Source organism: Nomia melanderi, unplaced genomic scaffold, assembly GCF_051020985.1.
Source record: "Nomia melanderi isolate GNS246 unplaced genomic scaffold, iyNomMela1 scaffold0472, whole genome shotgun sequence".
Classification (NCBI taxonomy): domain Eukaryota; kingdom Metazoa; phylum Arthropoda; class Insecta; order Hymenoptera; family Halictidae; genus Nomia; species Nomia melanderi.
This window is the reverse complement of record NW_027475587.1, coordinates 10,001-17,500: the sequence shown is the minus strand read 5'-3', so window position 1 is coordinate 17,500 and position 7,500 is coordinate 10,001. Positions and strand designations below refer to the sequence as shown.

The 7,500-nt window shown below is 50.1% G+C and overlaps 1 non-coding gene across 1 annotated transcript; it reads right to left on the bottom strand.

Moving 5' to 3' along the window:
* Positions 1 to 1,307: 1,307 nt before the first annotated feature.
* On the bottom strand, positions 1,308 to 1,462 carry LOC143176276 (5.8S ribosomal RNA). Its single transcript, XR_013000851.1, has one exon. It is a non-coding gene; the product is annotated as a 5.8S ribosomal RNA (ribosomal RNA).
* Positions 1,463 to 7,500: the final 6,038 nt, after the last annotated feature.

The following is a 7,500-nucleotide window of genomic DNA, read 5'->3' as shown; positions in this document are numbered from 1 at the left end:
ACTGAACGTGGCGGAAGCGCACGGTGGTGGTCCAGCGAGGACACGCGACGACGGGGAATAAGAACTATTCGACCCGTTACGAATACGCATGCTCGTCCCGCACGATTTTAACACACACCGTGTTTTTCTCCAGTCGTCAAAGCGTTCGTGCGTCGAATTCGAAAAATAAAAAAAAAAGAAAAACACCTTTTCTCTCTCTCGGGGTAAAAGAGTCGATGTGTATTGTGTATAAAGGTTCTGCGAGAAGTCTCGTTTTGACGTGTGTTCCGCCGATAACGACGATCCTCCGAAACGGGGATACAGAAACGTTACACCTCACAACACGATCTCCGTCTCTTCTCTATAGCAGAAACCGATAAAAATACACCTCCCGAAAGAGAGTATATGGTGATTCTTTTTATATATATATATTTCGAAATTCAACTGAACGTGGCGGAAGCGCACGGTGGTGGTCCAGCGAGGACACGCGACGACGGGGAATAAGAACTATTCGACCCGTTACGAATACGCATGCTCGTCCCGCACGATTTTAACACACACCGTGTTTTTCTCCAGTCGTCAAAGCGTTCGTGCGTCGAATTCGAAAAATAAAAAAAAGAAATACACCTTTTCTCTCTCTCTCGGGGTAAAAAGAGTCGATGTGTATTGTGTATAAAGGTTCTGCTGCGAGAAGTCTCGTTTTGCCGTGTGTTTCGGTAACGACGATCCTCCGAAACGTACATCTCATTCGTAAGAGAGGAAGAAAACAATCTCCCTGGGGCCAGTCGGTAATATACCGACATACGACGTGTCGTGCACATCCGTCTCACGCACGGTATACAAAATATGAATAAAACGTGTGTAGTCTCTCTCTCTCTCGACTTCTTAATATTTTCTTTCACCTCTGACGCATCATTTCAGGTGACGTCGGGAGCGCGGGAAAAAAAATTTTTCTAAACACACGAAACCGTTCATCTCACGAACAGCCGAAAAAGTTGTCGCTCAGATCCATATCGCAGTGGAGCGGTATCCGCGGGCGGTCGTAATTGAACGACGCACGACGCCGCGAACACTCACGCGAGTCCATACAAACGATTCCGATCGTTTTGCAACAACTAGAACGTACACTGTCCGTGAAATTCACAGAATTTTCGCGTGTCCGCGACAAACGCCGACGAGACACCCATCGTTCGCTCGTACGTAGCATCCTTCTCTTAACCCGACTCAGAAACGTTCTTTGCGCCCTTCGGTAAAAAAACGTTCGATCCGAAGAGGTGAACGACGGCGGGGATTTGACAGAGCTACGCAAGCAGTGTATGGTACGTAAACGACCCTCAGCCAGGCGTGGTCCAGGAATTGTATCCGTGGACCGCAATGTGCGTTCGAAATGTCGATGTTCATGTGTCCTGCAGTTCACACGTTGACGCGCAATTAGCTGCGTTCTTCATCGACCCACGAGCCAAGTGATCCACCGTTCAGGGTAATCGTATAAATTTTATATTTCACATATATAATTTTATTCTCATTTGTTCGACCTAATATCTCTCTTCTTTCAAAGAGAAGATAAAAGTTGATACCTGAATCTCCGACCAGCGCGCGAAGGAGATTCAGGCGTCGCCTTGGAGACGACACCGAAGCCTTTCGAGACGAAAAACGTTCAAGTAATATGTATATATTTCTCGACGTTCCGGGCGTATAGTGCATTCAAAAACCCGCGAAAGACGCAGAAGACTCGCACGCGTGGAAACGACGGGGATATATTTTGTATCCTACCCGATACTGAATCCATCGCGTGCAGTCGACCCTCGCGTTCTTCCGATCAGACGCATCTATTGTTGCGCGCATGTTTTCGCGTCGCATCGCGCGAAACGTTGCACGAATCGTACCGATCGATCGATTGAAAGCAAATAATGAAAAAAGACTTCACAGCTGGCTCTTTGCCGGTCATTCGTCCCATGTTATCTCTTGCCGCGAAATTGGCGCGCAAGAGTTGGGTGTCAGACGCGCGGCTTTAAAACGAGCTTCACGGCCGGTCCCTTCGTTACCGCTTTCGTTCTTTCTCTCGGAACGACCATGAACGAACACGACGAGCGACGCTACGGCATACACACGTCCACGGATTCGATTAAAAAAACAGACTTCACAGCTGGCTCTTTGCCGGTCATTCGTCCCATATTATCTCTTGCCGCGAAATTGGCGCGCAAGAGTTGGGTGTCAGACGCACGGCTTTAAAACGAGCTTCACGGCCGGTCCTCTCAATTCCGTGTACGGTACACGCAAGATGCGGGTTCCACTTCCAGACTACCCGGTCCCTTCTCTCTACGAGAATCGATAGTAGAAGAACGGCTCGAAAACGCGTCTCAGAGACTAGGGGAAAAGAAGCGGTATGCGAGCGAAACGAAAACGCATTATGGAAACGTCGCGAAACAATGTTCGACGGTTGCTCGGTTCCAATCGTGCGGCCGTTTCAATTTCTCGTGCGCTTCACCGTCCCTCCGTAACTCTGGCCGATCGCGTATACCGAAGAGCCGACACGCGCAAAAACCACAGGCATTGTATACTGTATATATATATGTTACAGTCACAGCCTTCGCGCGTTTTACTCTCCGACGCGGGGTTTCCACGACGAAAGAGAGACAGTTTCGTGGCGGGTGACTCGGCCGAATCGCTACGACGGGTATTTCTATTATAGAACGAATCATCGCCACCCTTTACCAGTGCCCGACGAAGGAATCACAAGGTCATCTGGAGTTTACAATGCCAGCGACGGTAATTCCAACGAAGACCCGATAAGTCAACTCATCGTTCTATTTCTCCCCGTACAGAAAAGCGAATCGACGCTAACGCACCTCGCGCAAGCACGAACGTTCTCTTCGCGTGGATCATCCCATCGTCGAAAGATGTAAAGACGCATTGGAGATCGTGGTCTCTGGCGGGCTCATTGCACGCCCCACTGCATATCTTTCCTCGAATCGAGAATGATTCGTCCACTAAGGCTGCGAAACTACGCGTCGAGGAAACTAGGGGAAAGAAGCGGGATGCGAGCGAAACGACAATACATTATGGAAACGTCGCGAAACAATGTTCGGCGGTTGCTCGTTTCCTCCTGCGGACGTTTCATTGCTCGGGCGCTTCACGTCCCTCCGTAACCTTCGCGCGATCGCGTGCCCCGGAGAGCCGGCAACCGGTGAACCACAGGCGTATAAACTATAGTCTTCTATAGCAAGCCTTCGGCGGTTACTCTCCGACGCGGGGATTCCACGACGAGAGAGAATTTCGTGGCGGGTGACATCGGTCGAAACGCTACGACGGGTATTTCTATTATAGAACGAATCATCGCCACCCTTTACCAGTGCCCGACGAAGGAATCACAAGGTCATCTGGAGTTTACAATGCCAGCGACGGTAATTCCAACGAAGACCCGATAAGTCAACTCATCGTTCTATTTCTCCCCGTACAGACAAGCGAATCAACGCTATCGCACCTCACGCATGCACGAACGTTCTCTTCGCGTGAATCGTCCCATCGTCGAAAGATATAGCCGCTTGGAGATCGTGGCCCATCAAGTTCTTCCGTAACTCCTGCGCGATCGCGTACCCCGGAGAGCAGGCAACCGGTGAACCACAGGCGTATAAACTATAGTCTTCTATAGCAAGCCTTCGCGTTTACTCTACGACGCGGGGATTCCACGACGAGAGAGATTTTCGTGGCGGGTGACACGGCCGAATCGCTACGACGGGTATTTCTATTATAGAACGAATCATCGCCACCCTTTACCAGTGCCCGACGAAGGAATCACAAGGTCATCTGGAGTTTACAATGCCAGCGACGGTAATTCCAACGAAGACCCGATAAGTCAACTCATCGTTCTATTTCTCCCCGTACAGAAAAGCGAATCGGCGCTATCGCACCTCACGCAAGCAGGAATGATCTCTTCGCGTGGATCGTCCCATCGTCGAAAGATGTAAGACGTACAGAAATCGTGGTCCATCACGATTATTCGTAACTCTCCGAGTCGCGTATCTGAGAGTAGGACAAACGGAGAACCACAGGCATAAATAATACTATATGTTTCTTATATAGTTAGCCTTCGCGTTTTACTCTCCGACATGGGGATTCCACGACGAGAGAGAGTTTCGTGGCGGGTGTCTCGGCCGAATCGCTACGACGGGTATTTCTATTATAGAACGAATCATCGCCACCCTTTACCAGTGCCCGACGAAGGAATCACAAGGTCATCTGGAGTTTACAATGCCAGCGACGGTAATTCCAACGAAGACCCGATAAGTCAACTCATCGTTCTATTTCTCCCCGTACAGAAAAGCGAATCGACGCTATCGCACCTCGCGCGAGCACGTAACTACTCTTCGCGTGGATCGTCCCATCGTCGAAAGATGTAAGACGCACGGAAATCGTGGCCCATCAACGTTTTTTTGTAACTCTGCCGATCGCGTATCACAGAGCCGAGACGCACATACCACAGGCGTATAATACCGTTTTCTTTCGTATGGTAAGCCTTCGCGTTTACTCTTCGGCGCGGGGTTTCCACGTCGAGAGAGACATTCGTGGCGGGTGACATCGGTCGAAACGCTACGACGGGTATTACTATTATAGAACGAATCATCGCCACCCTTTACCAGTGCCCGACGAAGGAATCACAAGGTCATCTGGAGTTTACAATGCCAGCGACGGTAATTCCAACGAAGACCCGATAAGTCAACTCAACGTTCTATTTCTCCCCGTACAGAAAAGCGAATCGACGCTGTTGCACCTCACGCAAGCACGAACGTTCTCTTCGCGTGGATCGTCCCATCGTCGAAAGATGTAAGACGCACGGAAATCGTGGCACATCACGTGTTTTCGGAACTCTGTCGACCGCGTATCTCAGAGACGACGCGCGCGAACCACTGGCATATACTATTATATATCGCGTTTTACCCTCCGACGCGGGGATTCCACGACGAGAGAGAGTTTCGTGAGCGGGTTGACTCGGAAGAAACGCTACGACGGGTATTTCTATTATAGAACGCATCATCGCCACCCTTTACCAGTGCCCGACGAAGGAATCACAAGGTCATCTGGAGTTTACAATGCCAGCGACGGTAATTCCAACGAAGACCCGATAAGTCAACTCAACGTTCTATTTCTCCCCGTACAGAAAAGCGAATCGACGCAATCGCACCATACGCGTGCACGTAAACAACTCTTCGCGTGGATCGTCCCATCGTCGAGAGACGTAAGTTTTCATAGTATGAATTCGCGTTTTACTCTCCGACGCGGGGATTCCACGACGAGAGAGAGTTTCGTGAGCGGGTTGACTCGGAAGAAACGCTACGACGGGTATTTCTATTATAGAACGCATCATCGCCACCCTTTACCAGTGCCCGACGAAGGAATCACAAGGTCATCTGGAGTTTACAATGCCAGCGACGGTAATTCCAACGAAGACCCGATAAGTCAACTCAACGTTCTATTTCTCCCCGTACAGAAAAGCGAATCGACGCAATCGCACCATACGCGTGCACGTAAACAACTCTTCGCGTGGATCGTCCCATCGTCGAGAGACGTAAGTTTTCATAGTATGAATTCGCGTTTTACTCTCCGACGCGGGGATTCCACGACGAGAGAGAGTTTCGTGAGCGGGTTGACTCGGAAGAAACGCTACGACGGGTATTTCTATTATAGAACGCATCATCGCCACCCTTTACCAGTGCCCGACGAAGGAATCACAAGGTCATCTGGAGTTTACAATGCCAGCGACGGTAATTCCAACGAAGACCCGATAAGTCAACTCAACGTTCTATTACTCCCCGTACAGAAAAGCGAATCGACGCAATCGCACCATACGCGTGCACGTAACAACTCTTCGCGTGGATCGTCCCATCGTCGAGAGACGTAAGTTTCATAGTAAGCCTTCGGCGTTTTACTCTCCGACGCGGGGATTCCACGACGAGAGAGAGAGTTTCGTGAGCGGGTTGACTCGGAAGAAACGCTACGACGGGTATTTCTATTATAGAACGCATCATCGCCACCCTTTACCAGTGCCCGACGAAGGAATCACAAGGTCATCTGGAGTTTACAATGCCAGCGACGGTAATTCCAACGAAGACCCGATAAGTCAACTCAACGTTCTATTTCTCCCCGTACAGAAAAGCGAATCGACGCAATCGCACCATACGCGTACACGTAAACAACTCTTCGCGTGGATCGTCCCATCGTCGAGAGACGTAAGTTTTCATAGTATGAATTCGCGTTTTACTCTCCGACGCGGGGATTCCACGACGAGAGAGAGTTTCGTGAGCGGGTTGACTCGGAAGAAACGCTACGACGGGTATTTCTATTATAGAACGCATCATCGCCACCCTTTACCAGTGCCCGACGAAGGAATCACAAGGTCATCTGGAGTTTACAATGCCAGCGACGGTAATTCCAACGAAGACCCGATAAGTCAACTCAACGTTCTATTTCTCCCCGTACAGAAAAGCGAATCGACGCAATCGCACCATACGCGTGCACGTAAACAACTCTTCGCGTGGATCGTCCCATCGTCGAGAGACGTAAGTTTTCATAGTATGAATTCGCGTTTTACTCTCCGACGCGGGGATTCCACGACGAGAGAGAGTTTCGTGAGCGGGTTGACTCGGAAGAAACGCTACGACGGGTATTTCTATTATAGAACGCATCATCGCCACCCTTTACCAGTGCCCGACGAAGGAATCACAAGGTCATCTGGAGTTTACAATGCCAGCGACGGTAATTCCAACGAAGACCCGATAAGTCAACTCAACGTTCTATTACTCCCCGTACAGAAAAGCGAATCGACGCAATCGCACCATACGCGTGCACGTAACAACTCTTCGCGTGGATCGTCCCATCGTCGAGAGACGTAAGTTTCCATACTATGAATTCGCGTTTTACTCTCCGACGCGGGGATTCCACGACGAGAGAGTGTTTCGTGAGCGGGTTGACTCGGAAGAAACGCTACGACGGGTATTTCTATTATAGAACGCATCATCGCCACCCTTTACCAGTGCCCGACGAAGGAATCACAAGGTCATCTGGAGTTTACAATGCCAGCGACGGTAATTCCAACGAAGACCCGATAAGTCAACTCAACGTTCTATTGCTCCCCGTACAGAAAAGCGAATCGACGCAATCGCACCATACGCGTGCACGTAACAACTCTTCGCGTGGATCGTCCCATCGTCGAGAGACGTAAGTTTCATAAGTAAGCCTTCGGCGTTTTATTCTCCGACGCGGGGATTCCACGACGAGAGAGTGTTTCGTGGCGGGTGACTAGGCCGAAACGCTACGACGGGTATTTCTATTATAGAACGAATCATCGCCACCCTTTACCAGTGCCCGACGAAGGAATCACAAGGTCATCTGGAGTTTACAATGCCAGCGACGGTAATTCCAACGAAGACCCGATAAGTCAGCTCATCGTTCTATTTCTCCCCGTACAGAAAGGCGAATCGACGCTATCGCACCTCGCGCGAGCACGTAACAACTCTTCGCGTG